Raw genomic sequence first — 19116 nt, forward strand, 5'->3', positions numbered from 1 at the left:
GATGAGCAGATTAAAGAACACGGAGGCAACCCAGTGTAGCTGGGGCTCCTACTGAATAATGCTGCTGGGATTGAGGCAGATTCCCTGTCTGGAGTCTTGATACATACTTTCCAGGGGCACTTCTTGTTTTATCAGAGAATTAGGCCGCACAGCTGAGTGGAGCTTCTATGGTGACATCCACTGCTGAAGGTGAAACAAAATCAAAAGTACTTCTGGAAAGAACAGAAAGAAGCTTTTGAGGTTTCCCCATCCCTAGTTTTCACTAGGGCCCAGGGGATGCTTTCAGATGTAGAGCGTGATGGAGTGTTGGCTCCCAGAAGTCCACCTTCCTGTCTTGAGCAGAATATCAAAGCGAAGGCGGCCTTTCTGAGAGAGCTTCCTCCCATGCTGGGCCCTGCTGAAAGACCATTATTAACCCCACCAATTCATGTCCAAGTGGCATCAATCATTTGGGTCACACAATGCCTGACTGTAAATTATGACATTATCTCTGAGTAGGAAGGTGATAATAATAATAATCATTAAAAAAAAGAAAGCTCCCGGCATGGCCCCAGCCGGCTGAGGACCTTCGCCGGATCTGTCATATTTGTTTTGAACATGAAAGGCTTGGCTGTTCCCTTGCAGGCCCATACATCACGGGGCCTGTCATGGGTGTCTGTAGGACCAGTTGACACAGCTCAGAACAGCAGCTGCTGGATGGCTTTGGGGAGCCTGACTCAAGAAACAGTTGCTGGGGTACGGGGACCGCAAGCATTCTTCCACAGACTGACATCCTGTTGTGCTGTCCTGCCACTGCCCTCGGTAAGTCACAACGAGGAGTAAACTGCTGTCACCGAGATGAAAGGCCCCCTTCCTCTGATCTCTCCACTACAAAATTACTTCAGTGCCACACTGTATTTTATGTCAATACCTATTTTATTTTTCAAAATTGAAAAAGATATAAGTACATTGTTCCCTGAATTCCTGATGCTCTGGGTAACCTAGCAACTGACTATGCCACGCAGCATACAACAGAATATTATCATGCACTCCACTCAACTAACAAGCAAGCAGCACAGATTTCCCTTGCAGATGATTTAGGCTAAATTAACGGTTAATAGTTGCTATTAATATTAAAAATAATAATAACCTCCCTTTTTCATTTCTTAGAGCTCGATTTGTAGGGAATAATGCTTGGTTCTAATTGTACATGTGGGAGAGTGTTTTTCACTGAGCCTACATCTTCCAAGCTATTTGCATGGGATTTAGGTAGCCAGCAGCATGCTGCAAAGTGATAATCATATGAAACAGGCGAATACATTCAGGACATTTGGAAACCATGCAAAATTTTCAAGTTCAAAATTGACTCACGCTTTCCACCTTTGGGAAGATGCTGTCAATAAAGGGCTTGCGTGCAGCGATCAGGCTGTTTGGCCATGCTGACACTGCCCCCAGTCCTCTGAGAAGGCCGCCAGGGAGCCCTCTGGCAGGCAGCTCCAGGACAAGAACGAGGCCGGAACAAGTGTCAGGGTCAGGGAGAAGTTCAAGGAGTTTTGACCCCAAAGAACACAGCAAGGTCATGGCGCAGAGCAAGAGTCTGCTGATGAATGACAGAGGTTACAGGGAAGGGAGGAAAGAGTAAAACAGAAGTTGGATAGAACAAAGGAGCAGAAAAAGACGTCTCCGGGAGCCGGGGGGTAGAGCATCAAATGCACCTAGGTAGCATCATGAAACAGAGGTGGGTGGGCTCTGGTTTGATAACAGACCAGCAGTTCACAAGTTGGCGGACGGGTATCAAAAACGAGCATTTATGTCCACTTGCCCTTCCCTTGAGATTTCCTTTCTAGTTGACCCACCTATTTGTGTTCTGGGAAAATAAGCTACTCAGTTAAACACACACAGACACACACACAATTTTCATTAATGGGGCCTTGTGAATAATTCACTATTCACTTGCTCTTCTTTTCCTCCCTTTAAAAGCAATCAATTTAATTTGGTAGCTTCTTTCCTGAGCCTCTGGAACTTTGAGAAGCTGTTGCAACTTTCTTAGAACTCAGACCTCAAAAAGAACCCTTGAAACGTCCTGCTGTTTCTCTCCTTAACTAGTCACCTCAATCTGAAGAACTAAGGGCCTTTCATTTTGAGTACATCCTGCTGCTTTTTAATAATCTACGAGCGAATTAGGCATTTTCGCCTTCAGGTTACAGCTGTTGCAAAGAATGTTTCCTTCCAATGACGAAGAAAATAGTTTAATACTTTCTGAGACTCTGAACAACCTGTTATGTGAAAAAAGTGCCCGGTTTCTCATCTAAATCGAATTAACTTCAGCTGTAGATATCACTGTAAAGCTGATTCTGAAAATATTCTTGTTTTTTCTTAATTAGAACAAAAATTTAAGAGCACATTTTGCTTGCCAGTAGGCCAAAGCAAGTTTTGCTTATTTAAAAAACATTTTGATATTTGTAATCAAGGAACAGCCAGCCTTTTCTGTGTCTAGTTTCTAAGTGCTCACAGTTTGTGCCGATTAAGTAGCAAACCATTTGGTTGCACTCCTTGCCACCGGGGAACTGACAGGACACTAAATATCATTGCAGTGCAGCAAAGCATGGAGATGCTCCGAGGACAGCAGAGCTGAAAACACGAATACAATGCATGAGCTTTTGACTGGATGGCAGGAGGGCGATGAGAATCTGGGAACCAACAACAGTCTGAAATTGTGCAGTGTTTGGATTTGCTCCCTTTTAAGAAAAGTATTTTAGAGAGCAGAGTACTGGTGGGGTGATTTTTTTCCATGCAAGCATTGAAGGATCAGCTGCATTAAAAAAAAAAAAAAAAAGGTCACATTAATGTATTTGTGCCCAAACACTTGTAAAAGCCAGACCACCCACGGGGGATGTGTTCTTGTCAAAGACGCTGTGGAGTGACCTGTGGGTCGGAGGGTTTCTGTTGCTGAGGTGATGGGATGGGCGGCTGGCAGAGATGACTGCCTTCAGGATTTGCAAGAGCCCGTCAGGGCCGTGGCACAGAATGGGTGTGTCCCCAGTGCACTAGAATCAATCTGCTAATTGTTTCAGGTATGGAATTGTGGGGAGGGTGTGGCCTTAACGGTCATCCCAGGAGAGGTTAACTTCTCTTTTCTCTATTCTAAAATGCCTTCTATTAAAAGAGCATTGGTACAATGGGGAAACGTTAGGAGGGCAACGAAGAAATCCTGGGACAGATGACAAAGACAACTGATTGAAATGCTCATGGTTCTGGTGTATTGTAGCGCGAGTGAGGAGACCACGGGTCCTGTTTCCATCTAGAAATAACTGTGAACAGATGGACAGTAGTTTAAAAAAAAAAAAGAGAGTGGCTTGAAAATAGAATTTGAACTTTGTGAGTTTTATATACAGTAAATTGCCAATATTACAAAAAATACCGAATACTACTAAAAAAAATCCTTCAGAGTTATATCTAGACAGACCAAAATACGATGCTCACATGCTTATCACAGGGTGCTGTTAGTAAGTGAACAATGCCGCCCCCCCCCTTGCCTGCGACTGAGCACACCTGTTGACAGCACGAGCTGAGGGTGGTCCTGGCCTACACCCATTTTATGCTGAGAACTTGAGAACACCTCTCTAGTGTAAGGATGGGGTGGTGTCATTTGCCCTCAGTGAATCCTAATGCTTTTCAGGGTTTGGTCCTGCTTCCTTCGTCCACAGCTCCCACCCAGTACTGGTAAGCAATACTCTCAGGCCACTCTTTAACATGACAGTGTTAGAGATATCACCTCCGGGCCTTCTCAGTTGGGTGTTTGTATCTTACGCAGACACTTGGAGTGGATATCATTTAACCCAAAGACATATAATGTTAGTGATGACCATCTGGGCATGCCAGTGCAGGAGGCTTATTCTGATGGGAGACAAGCCCAGTCTCCCTCATATTATTTCAGGCCAGCAAGTATAATTGCACTCTGTCTTTCCATTGAGTGCCAAAGTCCTAATATATTCATTGTCTCCAAACTTTTTATCAGAGCATTCCCATTGGTAAAAATATCTCTCATTTTAGGGGCACCTGGGTGGCTCAGTTGGTTAAGCCACTGTCTTCAGCTCAGGTCATGATCCCAGGGTCCTAGGATCAAGCCCCATGTTGGGCTTCCAGTTCAGTGGAGAGCCTGCCTCTCCCTCTCCCCACTGTTTGTGCTGGTGCACTCTCGCTCAAATAAATAAATTAAATCTTAAAAAAAAAAAAAAAAAAGAAACCCACCTCATTTTAGACATAGAATTTGCCTATTTATAGATGCTGCTTTGTTATATCTTAAATTCAAATGACTTGTTAAAACAAGATAACATTGGGTTAGAGGCCATCTTTAGCCCCTTGAGGAAGTCTTTCTTTCTTTTCTTTTTTTTTAAGATTTATGTATTTGTTTTAGAAAGAGAAAGAGAGCACGCATGGACAGGGGGTGGGTGGGGGCAGAGGGAGAGGGAGAGTGTGGGGCCTGATGCAGGACTGAGATCATGACCTGAGCCGAAAACAAGAGTCGATGCTTAACCAAGGGAGCATCGACTCAAGAGCCCTGGGGAACTGTAGATAAGGACAGTGATAGGCAGGATATGTTGTTATTAGCATTTTACTCTGGTTAAAGTCCATATAATATGCTTAGAAGAAGCATCAGAAAGTGTTAGAAGTTGGTACGATATACTGAACATTTGATTAAAATAGTACAGCGTTTAAGCAATATTCTTGCTTTAAGATATGAATATAGATCAGATCAGACAGCAACCAACAGCTAAACACCTAAACAAAAGTCCATTCTGTGATTTGAAATTAGATACTATTATTAAGTGTGTCATAAAAACAGGGCCCTGATTTTCTTTCACCCATCTCCTTACTCCTTTCTTGTTTTCTTTTCTCACCATCTGCCCCCTATTGGAATCAGACAGACACATTCTGGCAAACCAGGAATGTCCTTAAACCACTCCTGCTCCCAAAGAAGCAGCAGCCCACTTTGAGGAGTGACGTAGGGGACTGCAGGACGCTGTGATTGGCAGCCCTGCCAATCTGTCCCGAACCCGGGGAACACATGATGGGCCTTGATGATCCCTGTACTTACAGCTTCCTAACAAATACATTCTGTGGTCTTTTAGCACTCCACACAGCACCTTTCTTTTGCTACTTTGTGAGTGGCCTGTCTTAAAATTCAAGCAAGGCAGCTTGCCTGGATTTTGTTGTTGTGTGTGAAGGTACATGGCAAATCAAGACTGCATAGTCCTCATGAAGAAGATGTTCTGTTAGATAAGAGTCCAGAGCCCTGGGATACAGCCTGCCATGCCAGTGCCTAAGAGTCTAGAATGCCCAGCAAGGAGACACGGATGTTTTACCTTGTTCCTGAATAATTCAGTGCACTTCCTGGGGGCCCTTATTTCTTTTCAAGCATGCAGTGGACATCAAAAAATGTTGCTGGAGGTTTAAAATTTCTCTCCCGATCAAAATAATTATATTATTTCAAACCAGAAAAAGAAAGTTGAATAAGGAAGTTGGAAATTGCATTTCACATGGCCTTGCCTCAGCCCTTTGCATTGAAGTATTTAAAATGTATGTAGAGAAAAAGTTAGAAAAATTGAAAAGGCATTTTTGTTTCAAAAATAAAATCCCCATCCCTGAATGTAAACGTGAACTACAGTCATAATTTTTCATGTGTTTTTGAATTGTAATTATAAAAATGGCAACTTTACTGGAGTAAATGGCTGGCACGAGAAATTAATTAGTTCACACTTTTTAATGTTTGTAGTTTCTTTCATTCAAGGAGCACCAAGTAACACACAAACACTGGCATAAACTAGAGATCCACCGCAAACCTACGCCCACACGTACCCGAATGAAACCTTTACTAGTTAAGTCCATTAGTTCTAGTCACAGATGGCAGGCAACTGAGTTAGAGATCAGAGGCATGGTCTGCTCTGGTCATCTCCCTCATGGGGTCATTTGCTTGGCAGGAGGACAATGCTAGACACATGCTAACAGGGTTAATTGCAGCCACACGTAGGTTTTCTTTTTGGATGACAGGGCCCTGCCTTAAAATTGATCCACGCACTGCCGAGGGACTAATTCTGGGCTTCCTTTCAGCCCCATCCTCACCCTGTGACAGACTGTTGCTACCTACGGGCCCTCGGACACACTCGCCTGGGTTTGCACGAAGTGTGGGAACAGGCACAGAGCTGGGTCAGAGGGCATGGAGCCAATGTCGCTACATGCATGTCTCCGCTTTTGTGCTGGCCCTGGCTTCGTCCTACTTTATGCAGATTCCACCTCTGCGAGATCCAGATTGTGCCATATGGGATTCCTGTGTATTACTAGCGAGGACACATGCCTGTGGGAACTATTCTAATGAAGGAGCAACCCAGGCACTGCTGCCTGAACAGTTGCTTTTCCCAGGAGAATTTCTGTAAGGGGGGTTGAGGGGTGACGTCTGGGGGCAAAGACATTCTCAATGTCTGGGAAAAGAGTTGTGTGTCTGGTTCTTTACAGAGTGTGTGTATGGAGATGGGAAGTTTTAGGGTAGAATTTTCTGAGGAAGAGAAATTTACTTTTTTTTTCCCCTTATTTTTTCTCCTCTCTTCCCTTTGTTCTTTTTATTACCATTATTTTTTGTGTGTGCGTGTGCTTGTGCATGGTCTTGTGTATTTGCTTTATCACTTCTGATGTTTGCTTTCCTTCCATCTAATTATGCTTAATTTTAACATGTCATGCTTGGATTTTCTCTCTGATTCTGTTGCTTATCTGTTGTTTCAAGTCATATTTCCTTTGCAGATTCCGCATTCCTTTATCAATCCTCATATATTTTGAAGTTGCACCTCTTCCTCTCTTCCTCCTATGGGTTATAACTTTGTACATTTCTGTCCCTCAGCATCGATGCTCCTCTCTCTTCCTTTTTCCCCCAACCCCTATTGTTTATAATTATTGTATGGTTTCATTTAATTAATTTTTGATGGAAGCATTTGCTTTACAGTTACTGAATAAAAATAAAAACAAAAGATGTTCTTTTTTTGCCTTTCTTCTCAGCCTTCTTTATATCCTTAGCCCATCTTTAAGGCATTTTTCCTTTTCATCCATCTTTCTAATCCCAGAAGTAATTCTTGCTTTCTATTGCATGAATGCGTTCATCTCTAAATTCCAGTTTCTCTCTATCCCCTACTTATATTTTCTCCTCTTTTTAGTTCAAGTGAAGATTTTATTGATTGCAGATTTTATTTTGCTCTGTTTAAGTAGTTAATATACTTTGTATAATGCTATTACTTTTCAGAGCTTGAGATTTAGTTTTATATAGTCAAAAGAGTACGTAACTCGAGGTAAGATGACCTGGGTAGAGACCTGACCTAATCTCTTGTCATAGGTTCACTCATGTCCCTTATTCACTCACTCATTCATTACTTACTGAATTTATTAAACATGTCTCAATGTCTAGTCTGTGCTCCCATGGTCCTGGGTAAATACCTATTCATTCGTGCCTATGATTAGCCTGATCTCAGAATTCTTCATTTGCAATAATCCTCTTCTAGACTGATTGACTCATTTAGGGGGGCATTGAGGCTTTCTTCGACAAGGACAATTATGCACCATGACCATTTTTCTGATGACAACTTTTCAAGTCGTGAATAGAAAAAAATATTGAGAGCTGAGACCTACAAGGTTTCCTCTGGCTTACATTTTACAACTTCAATTGAATGGTTCAGTGTCTGTTTTCAGATAACCTTGGTCTTTCATAAAGACACCTTGGTTTGGTTTCACTAGTATTTATAGCTGGAGGTGAATTGATAAGTAGGGCTTCTTTTTCCTATGGATGGGATGTTTTAAAAGGTGCTGAGGAGCCACTTGGTTTTTTATACTGGTACTCCAGAGTTAGAAATTCATTCCTTCAGCTTATGAAATAGTTTTACGTTAAAATAGAAATACTCCTGGAATGGTAAATATCCAGTGTAATGCTTCAAAATATCCAGTCTAATCTCTTTCCCCCTAAAGGATACATTTTGGTAGCCAAAGGAAGCCAGCTTAAGGGGGGAAACTAGAAATTGTAAGGTAGTTTTGTAGTACTAAAGTACAAGAAATGTGTGTTTTGCACATTATCAGCCCTACTACAAAGGCAACTATTTGCCATAGAATGAAACTTCTCATCATCCTTCATTGTCACAATGTTTAAAGGTCTTGTTGAACTACAATAATTTTTGATAGGACCTCCTTTGACTTTCAAAAATATCCCAATTTGATGCAGTACATTGTCATTCTATTTCTAGGTAACATGGTAGGGCAGAGGAGATAAAAAAGAAACATTTAAGAATGGTGTTCTTTTTATTTTTAAAAAAATCTATTATTTTTTCTTTGTTTTTATTTTATTGCTTTATATTTACTTGTGAATTTATTGCTATATCCTCCATTTTTTCAAGTATTTTTGAATCTTTATGCATTATTATTATTACTGCTTGGTGTAATTTATTGCACTTTGGGCATCTTTTCCTATTCTGACCTAAGATCAGATGCATTCCTCTCATTCTCTGATCTGACGTCTTGAGATGCTTTGCCTTCCTTATATATATTACTGGGTGAAACCCTTATTCAATAAGAACAAAGAATAAAACCTTCATTCATGTTTTAAATCAAGAATAGGAGATTAAGACTTTAACTTTGGCATCTGCCATTTATAGACTGTATGATTTTACCTTCTTATTTTTAAATATTTTATTTATTTATTTATTTATTTATTTATTTATTTATTTATTTATTCATGAGAGACACAGAGAGATCATAGAGAGACAGGCAGAGACATAGGCAGAGGCAGGCTTCCCATGGGGAGCCTGATGCAGGACTTGATCCTGGGACTCTGGGATCACGACCTGAGCCAAAGGCCACTGAGCCACCCAGGTGCCCAAGACTTTATGATTTTAGACAAGTTATGTAGCCTTCCTGAGCCTCAATTTCTTCTTCTATAAGGTGGGGATAATACGATTTATCTTGTTAGGGATTTTGTGAAAATTCAAGGATATCAATTCTTGACACAGAAGCAGAACAAAAATATATGGCCCCCTTTCCTTATGGAAAGTATGGTTAAACTTAAAATAGGTTATTTTGGGGACACCTTGGATATCTTAAGTGATTTAAGTGTCTGCCTTTGGCTCAGGTCCCGATCTAAGAATCCTGGGATAGAGCCCTATATGAAGCTCCCTGCTCAGAGGAGCCTGCTTCCCCCTCTCCTCTTCTCCACTGTTTGTGCTCTTTCTCTCTCAAATAAATAATTAAAATTTAAAAATAAAAAGTGAAACAAAACTAAAGTAGGTTATTCTTTAAAGACACCATTTCTAAACAGTGACATTAATATACTTCAGTTTATTAGCGCAAATCTCCAATTTCTTTAGGGCATCATCTTTCTGGTCCTGATTTACTTCTTTTTTTTTTTTAAGACTTTATCTCTTTATTCATGTGAGACACACAGAGAGAGAGGCAGAGACACAGGCAGAGGGAGAAGCAGGCCCCATGCAGGGAGTCTGATATGGGACTCGATCCTGGGACTCCAGGATCATGCCCTGAGCCAAAGGCAGATGTTCAACTGCTCAGCCACCCAGGCATCCCTGGTCCTGATTTACTTCTGATTCTCTTTTCCCATTGTTCCAGATGTTACTCAAAGATATTCAGGAGATATGGTGGCATTCTTCCAAGTTCCACCAGGAAGTAATGTTACTGAAAGTCCATTTTTTGGCCAAAAGCACAGATTCCCCCAGATTTTCAAAGAAATGGTGATAATATAGAGTAGCCATCATTTCAATTATGTTAAAAAAAGAAAAAGAAAAAGAAAAAGAAGAAGACTTGAATTTCAAACAACTTTCCAGAGTCTCTGGGAGTGTCTTGTGAGGCTCTCATAGCCTCTTCAGGTTTGCAATGCTCAGTGGTAGATTTTCAAACCAACAACAAGTAATCCCTTTGTTATCTCTTCCATTACCATGGCTGCACATCACTCCATCTCCCATCCAGGAGTTTGGAGAGAAAAAAGACTAAACTTTTTTCAATTTCCTCCTTAAGAAAAAATCAACTAAATGTAATGTGGAGAATATTTTTAAAATTTTACTTGGTCCCAAACCCATGTCAATGTGATTACATAATTTAGATTCAATTTAGATTAAAAATATTAGAAAAAATTCTCTCTTGAGTTGAATTTTGCTTCCTTTCATTATTTACTCAAACATGTTATTGAAGGCATTATAGTATGGTGATTTTTAAAAAAGTTATATTTAGGGTAACTCTAGAGTCCTACTATAAGTTTACAAGAATACCACAATTCAACCTAGATTGGGTGACATGTGAAGAGGATTTGGGCAGGGCCCCATCCTTTTCTTGACAGAAGAAAAAGAATTTATAATGTAGAAATGAGATTGCTTCTTCATACACCACCTCATCATTGAAATACTTATAAAGGTAATCTGCATGCAAGGATATTTCTTTGGCTGATCTGATGTTGGTTATTGGGCTAGATCTGGTAGTTGCAATTTAGTTGAAAGCCAGAGTGAAATAATTTATTTTATCTCAGGAGCTTGCATGAAGGGGTGCAGACACTTAGCAGATTTCTTATACACATCAGGCTATATCACTACTTGTAACATAAAGATGATATTTGTGTTCATCCTTTAAAAGAGGACCCTAAGCTCTGATTTTCCATTGCCAAAGGTGATAAGCTACTATAGAGACTCAACTCAGAGAGCCACTAATCCCCATAAAAGGCCAGCAAATGAAGAAGAGAGGTTAAGGTCATTGACTAGAAGCTATACTATTCTTTACTGATAGATGGAATGTTGGCTAAAGAAAATTCTTTTATTTTCAGAATTACTCTGCCAAGGGAGAAAACATGAACTTGCTACTAGAAAAAATAACCTTGTTGGAAATACAACTAAGCTTTTTTTTGGAGTAGTCCTAAAAGAATGAAGCATGCTTTGTGTAAAAGAAATTATGTCCTTAGATGCCAACTTTTCCATAGTCATTTTCTTTTTCATCTTGGTTTTGTTGAGTTGCCACCTGTGCGCTCACATGCCATGTTTGTGTGGGTAAGAGATACTTCTCTCTTCAAAAGAATAGGTCAACTTTACTCGCTGATTCTGTGCTAACTTATGTATTAGTATATCTGCTTCTGCATTTTCCCATATACAAAGACTGAAGTCATTTGACCAAGATGGAACCTTAAAAACACTTTTATTCTTTAAACAGAAATGGAACTCTTCTACTGTTTCCACTTCTAATGTGTGAGGAAGATGAGAGCCTTCTTGAATAGTGGTTTTTGTCAATCACATGTTTGAAGGGGCCTAAGGAGCCACTGAAATGTCACTATTCTAGAAACACATTTTATACAAAGTGTGACTTACAGGTCCCCAGTGTTTGTTCTCTAGATTGCATTAGAAAATGAGGTAGGCCATGGTAGGGTACAGAATGTAGATAAGAGATAACCCCAAAACATTTACCTAACAAGGTCTTGGCTGTGTACTAAACACAGATTTTTAAAAAAATTCTCAAGTGTCTTTCATTTTTAACATTAATATTTGATGGATCCCAACTGATACTTACTATTACTGTAATGGCAATATGCATTACTGAGTCTCTCCTAGCCTAGTGCAATTTGCCTTACTGCAAATATTCTATATTGCTTTTGATAGTGATTCTTGATGTACCCAATTCTGACCAAGACGCAGGTAAGTTATTGGTGAAGTTAAGTCACATTAATACCTTTAGATCTGGGATGCAATGATGTATGAGTCAAAGTGCTATAACAAATGACCACAAACCTAGTAGCTTAAACTAACATCCATTTTTATTTATTTTTTGTTTAAGGTTTTATTTATTTATTCATGCGAGACACAGAGAGAAGCAGAGACACAGGCAGAGGGAGAAGCAGGCTCCATGTAGGGAGCCCGATGTGAGACTCGATCCCGAAACCCGGGGACCACGACCTGAGCTGAAGGCAGACGCTCAACCACTGAGCTGCCCAGACGTCCCAATAACATCCATTTTTAAACTAATGGTTAAAACAGTTACCAAACTGTTCTGTAGGTCAAAAGTCTGTCATAGCAAGACTGGGTTTTGTGGATCAGAGTCTCACAAGCCTAAAATTGAGGGGTTTGTGTGCTGTACTCTTCCAAGCTCATATGGTTGTGGCAGAAATCAGTTCCTTGGGGTTATGGGCCTGAAGATTATATTTCCTTGCTGACTGACAGCTGGAGGCTGCTTTCAGGCTCCTAACAGCCCCCCACATTCCTTGCCATGTGGCTCCCTCTGTCTTCAAACCAGCAATGGAGATTCAATGTTGTGTCAGATTCCTCTCACATTTTTTTTTTAAAGATGTTATTTATTTATTTATTCATGAGAGACACAGAGAGAGGCAGAGACACAGGCAGAGGGAGAAGCAGGCTCCATGCAGGGAGCCCGATATGGGACTCGATCCCTGGACCCTGGGATCATGCCCTGGGCTGAAGGCAGACGCTCAACTGCTGAGCCACCCGGGCATCCCTCCTCTCACATTTTGAAACTCTCTCTCTCTTTTTAATGAAAAGTTCTATCCCTTTTTAAGAGCTCACCTAATTGGGCCAGATACATTCAGGTTAGTATTTTCTAGAGACAGCAGAATTTGAGAACTATTTACACCTGCTAAAGCCTTCAGCGGACAATAGTTCTCCTCCCTCAGCAGTGGTTTCGCTTTCTGAGTTTCGCCTCTTAGGGTTTTGGTTACCCACGGTTCCCTGTGGTGGGGAAGCGGATTATCCTTCTGACGGATCATCGGAAGGTCAATGGTAGGCCAACTCTATGTCCCAGTCCCTCCGTCCCTCACCTCACGCCATCTCCACATAGGCCTTTTACCATCCCGCATCATCACAAGAAAGGTGAGTACAGTTCAATCAGTTATTTTATGAGGCACCTGGGCATGGCTTTGTCTGTTAAGCGTGGAACTCTTGGTTTTGGCCTCCGTCATGATCTCATGGGTTGTGGGATCCAGCCCCTTGTGGAACCTGGCTTTGGGCTCTGAGCTCAGTGGGTGGTCAGCTTGGGGCTTCCCTCCCTCTGCCCCTGCCCCCACTTGCTCTGTCTCTCTCCCTCTCATAAATAAATAAATCTTTTTTAAAAAGATATTTTGAGGGAGAGTGTGTAAGAATAAGAGACCACATTTACATAAGCTTTTTTTTAGCTTTTTTTTTTTTTAAGATTTTATTTATTTATTCATGAGAGACACACAGAGAGAGGCAGAGACACAGGCAGAGGGAGAAGCAGTCTCCATGCAGGAAGCCCGACGCAGGACTCGATCCTGGGACTTCAGGATCAGGCCCTAGGCCGGAGGCAGACGCTCAACCGCTGAACCACTCAGGCGTCCCAACATAAGCTTTTATTGCAGTGTATTATTTTTTTTTAAAGATTTTATTCATTTATTCATGAGAGACACAGAGAGGCAGAGACACAGGCAGAGGGAGAAGCAGGGAGCCCAACGTGGGACTCGATCCCAGGACCCCGGGATCACGCCTCTGGCCAAAGGGAGGAGTTCAACCACCGAGCCATCCAGGTGTCCCTTTTGCAGTGTATTATTATAATTATTTTGAGTCATGATGGTTTGACTAGTGATTTTTCAATGGTGTGGAAGTGAAACACATAGAAATGGAACTTCAAATTTTGAATTTTGATCTTTTTCTGGGCTGGTGATATGCAGTGCAGTACTGTCCCATGATGTTGGGCAGCAGCAATGAGCCACAGCTTCCATTCAGCCACACCATGTGGAGGGTAGACAACCCCTACATTTACAACCATTCTGCACCCATACAACCATTCTATACCTGCATTACAGTATCCAATAAATTGCATGAGGTAGTCAACACTTGATTATCAAATAGGCTTTATGTATATGATTCTGTCCAATTGTAGGCTAATGCAAGTGTTCTGAGCACATTTAAGGCAGGTTAGGCTAAGCTATGATGTTAGTAGGCTAGGTGTATTACATGCATTTTCAGCTTAGGATAGTATACTGGAATGAACCCCATTAGAAATCAAGGAAGATCTGTATTTTGTTATTGGTTATTGTTGTTAATCTTTTACTCTGCATAATTTATAAATTAAATTTGATCATAAGTATGTATATGTAGGAGAAAACATAATATATATAGGGTTTGGTACTATCTGCATTTCAGGCATCACTGAGGGTCTTGGAATGTATCCCCTGTGGATGAGGGGAAACTACTGGGTTAATGTTTGACTACTTGGGAAGGTGTGTCTATACCAGGAAGTAGGAATTTTGGGGTCCATCTGAGAGGTCTGCTTACCTCACCAAGAATACTATTCTTTCATATCTGAGTTAGTGGGATTAACTATATATATATATATATATATATATATATATATATATATATATAACTGGAATATATAACAAAAGAATTTGGCCTTTGCCTTGATGACAAACATCAAAGAATTTAATAAGTTACTTTATTTAATCTTAATATAGTCCAAATCTTAATGTAGTCCAATGCCAGTTTGGTTCAGTACTTCTACTAATATAGATAAAGAAATAAAAATAAATATAGAGATATACACTTTATGTCCTTGTAAGGGTCACACCTAATATACTGTCTAAACTGAAACCAAAATGCAGTGATCTGCATAAATCAAGCAACTTTTAGTACTTGCTGTGTTTTAGGCACAGTCCTGGATGATGGAGATAGAGACAGGGTACTATAGCTCAAGTTAATTTCTTAAATCTAATTATATTTCAGTTAAAACATCAAAGGCATTTTAATGACATTCCAATTTATGTGCAAGGATAAGCAAGCAATAATAGTTTTTTAAAAGTATTAATAAGAGAGGTGTACTTCAAATGATACTTAATAATTTGGCAGTACTACAATAATTAACACAGGATGGGTCAGCACAGTAATGTAGGCAGATCAATAGGACATAATTAAAAACTTAGAAAAATCAGAAACATCCGGATATATATATATACATACACATATATATACACATAAGACTTTAATATAATTTTAATGTATAATTAAGTTAGCATTTAAATTACTGATATTATGTTATGAGAACTGTGAACTATTTGGGGAAAAAATAGAGCTACATTTCTTTTTCATCATACATACAAAAATCAATTCCAGATGATAAAAAATGTAAAGGCTAATCATGAGAACTTAAAATTATATGAGAATATAAGGTACATATTTGTATTATTTGAGGGTCGAGGAAAATCTTCCTTTTTTTTTTTTTGAGGAAAATCTTCTTAAGCATGATCCCTAAGCATATGCCAACATAGAAATTGATAGATTTCTCATACTCCATAGCAAACTCTTTTGCAGATCAGAAGACATCTTAAATAAAATAGAATGGTAAGTCATGAAATAAAAAATGTTTCCACATATATGGCAGAAATACCATTGTTGCATAATGAGCTTTTACAAATCAATAAATAAAACAATTCAGGAAGAAAAAAACAAAAGGCCTAAGTAAGAAATTCACAATAAAGAAATACAAATGACCTCCCTCAAAAGAAAAATGCTCAGTCACTAATAATCAAAGAAATTAAAGCTAAAAACCAGAGATGTAATTTTCACCTGAAAAAACTGGCAAAAAAAGTTTGCATATTAAGTGTGGGAGAAAATGTGGGAAAATGGATATGCAGACCTTTTGGAAGCTAATCAATTTGAAGAAAAGTCCTGAAAGTCTGTGTAGTCTTTTACCCATAATTCAGTTTTTATTAATATATCTTTAAGGATAGCTAAGAATAAATACAAAGCTTTAACCACAGTATTTATTACAGTATAACTTATAAGAATTAGATCTAGTCTAAATGTCCAAAATAAGTCATGGTAACTTTATGACTATTATATGGTATTTTGAATTTTTATTTTTATCTTTCTTTTTTTTTTTTTTAAAGTAGGCTCCATGCCCAGTGTAGAGCCCAACACGAGGCTTGAACTCACAACTCTGAGTTCAAGACCTGAGCTGAGATTAAGAGTCAGATGCTGGGGATCCCTGGGTGGCTCAGCATTTGGCGCCTGCCTTTGGCCCAGGGCGCGATCCTGGAGTCCCGGGATCGAGTCCCAGGATCGAGTCCCGCGTCAGGCTCCCGGCATGGAGCCTGCTTCTCCCTCCTCCTGAATCTCTGCCTCTCTTTCTCTCTATGCCTATCATAAATAAATAAATAAATCTTAAAAAAAAAAAAAAAAGAGTCAGATGCTTAACTGACAGCCACCCAGGCACCCCTTGGATTATTTTTATAAAGGAATATTTCATTCCTTAATGAATGTTAATTATATATGTAATTAAAAAAATCTTTTCTTCATTATATATAACTACTTCCCCCCAAATGTATATGTTAATTTTCGGGATATATGGATATAAAACTGTTTATACATATAACATTTTTATACAGTAATTGTATGTGTATATATATGTGTGTGTATATGTATTTATATATATAAACAGTTATATCTATCTATATATCTATATAAAAAGTTTTATACCTATATGTCCCAAAAGTTAACAATTTAATTGTATCTGAATTTTGGGATTATAGGTAATCTAAATTTTATTTTAGTTGGTTTTTATTTTCTAGATTTTCTGTGATAAGTGTGTTATTTTTAGTGATCCATTCCCCCTTTATTATAGATAATTTTGTTACCCAAAATAAGCTGGCAGTGGAACATAGCACAAAGAGCAGAGAGTTCGAATGTGGTGGAGCTGCATTTGAATCCTGGCTCACAGTTCCCTGCTTCTCCTGGGGGATAATTGTCCTGGATCAGATGCTTGCCCTCATCCAATCAGCTGTAGCAGAGGGTTATGTGTTCGAAAATCTGGCTGCCTAAGGACTAGCTGTCAGCACAGCTGAGTGAGTGTTACTGGCTCATCTTGGGGATACAGCAGACCGAACAATGAACTATAATACAACAGGAAGTGGTAAGCTTTTGGATTCAGTCAAGTGGTAATGGACTCATGGAGAGAGGGATGGGGATAGAAGACCCTGAGAAAAACATCACTGAAAAGGTGACTTGCAAATGATCTTTCTAGATGGTATAATTCACTAGCGGATGAAGAGGAGACAGGGCAGGTGAAATGTCATAGAGGCAGAAGAGGCATCATGAAAGAAGGATGGAGGCATGAAAACACTGCATCTTTGGAGAGCAGTAGGCAGGATGGTTATTGGAGAGAGAAGTACATGCAAAATAAGGTGAGAAAGGTAGGTAGAGAGCTAGCTGGATTCGGACTCTGAATATTTAGGGCAATCACTTTTGCCGTTTGTTGTTTCTGAAAATAACATTTCAATTTAAAGAGTCCCCTGCTATCACCCAGAGTTGTTCAGTCCTGGCAGAACTTTAGGAGTCACTTTGGAACCTTTAAAAAGTAAGGATGCCTGGGGCCCCAACCTGAATCCCAAATCCAGATTTCAGGGGATTGGGCTTGAGTGTGTATTAAGAGAGCTTCCCGGGTGATTGAAACCGGGCAAAGAAGGTCAAGGGCCATTGTTATAAACTATGCTATGTGACCTGTCTCCTGTTTTCTGTATAGTCTCTGACTCCCTCTTTTGGTTTCAGGCTATTTAAAAAGAGACGCCAGACTCTCTGGGTATAACTAGATTAGTCTTGGCTTACGCTTTTCTAAGATTATGGACTTGACTGAATGACTTTTAGAGCTTGGTAACTCATCTCTACTTGTAATAGTTTCATCACATGCCAGTTTCTTTATGGTTCGCAACTGTCATCTCAAATTTCTACCACCTTTAAAATTTTGTCCCAGAGCCATGCTGCTGAGGCCTCTCTAATTGCCCTCCTGGGCAGGCACCCATTTCCTATTGGTTCTTACACTCAACCCTGCAGCCCTTTCCTGCCTTTCTTGGTTATGACCAATCATGAATGGTCTCTTCCTTTTGGGATCTTTATCTCTCAGATGATTCTTTCCACAAAAGTGAATATAGTTTTTCTCTAATCTTTTTAGAGATTAGAGGCATATTTTTCAAAGACTATCATTTACTCTTTAAACATTTAGCTTTCCTTAGAATTATCAATATCAATATTCCTATTGTTTCTTTTCTTCAACTGACAACTCTAGGCATTCTTTATTATCACGTTATTTCTGAATATGGAAACGTGGAAGAATTAAAACTCTTCAACAATGCTACTTTTTTAAAAGAGTGCTGGTAAGATGCAGATTTTTTTTTAGTGAGGATTAGCCAGGATTTCTCACCTCTAACATCTCCTACGTGAATCAGAGAATTCATTAACATAAAAGGCACCAACCATGGCCCCATAGTCCTAGAACTAATGAACACATAATAAATCCCAGCTCTCTTCCGCAAACTCCGAATGACACAGGCTAAAGAAACATGGTCTTTCAATCCATCAATTTCTATTTTACCTTGATAGCAGTCATGAATGCCTTCCAATGTCAAAGCAGGGCAGAGTTGTAATTCAAAAAGAGTAAGATTTTCAAACCTTGAAAAACCACTTTGGATTTATGGTCCAAATTCAAAATTTTATTCCTTCTCCCAAGCATGGAACTCTCAAAAAAAGGGAAAGGTGGCATATGGAGCTTACTTGCCTTGTCTTCACAGGGGTGCAACAGACTGTAATGTTCTTTTATGGGCCTCAAATGCATCAACTCAAACTTTTTCAGCTCTGAGATTCATAATCTATAAATATTCAAGAATCACTGTTACCTCAGTTTGTCTAAACATGAGTTTGTCATCCCAACTGTCAATTGAGTGGATAATGAGGACCATCTCTCTCATCGGTTAACTACTCTGCAGACTGGTTGTGCTCTGCTTCTTCAGATTTTGTCTTTGCTCTGAAGTCTTTACTACATTCTCAGCTTTGGGGATTTCTATAACCCTCATATCTTTTTTCATTTAATGTTATCTCTTGGTGTCTTCTGAAAAAAAGTGATCATCTAAACTAAATGCTGTCTTTTGGATGGCAGGAAACTTATACTTAAAGGGCTGTTTTAAATTTTCCTATCAGCTGAAAACATGTACCTGATTTTCAGTGCAAACATGATTAAATGTTCAATTTATAACTTTATTTAGGAATACATTATGTAATCTACTCTTAAAGACTGTAATGGAACAAATATAGTTTTTTCCAGAACTGAAGT

This window comes from Canis aureus, chromosome 2 (assembly GCF_053574225.1).
Source record: "Canis aureus isolate CA01 chromosome 2, VMU_Caureus_v.1.0, whole genome shotgun sequence".
NCBI lineage: Eukaryota > Metazoa > Chordata > Mammalia > Carnivora > Canidae > Canis > Canis aureus.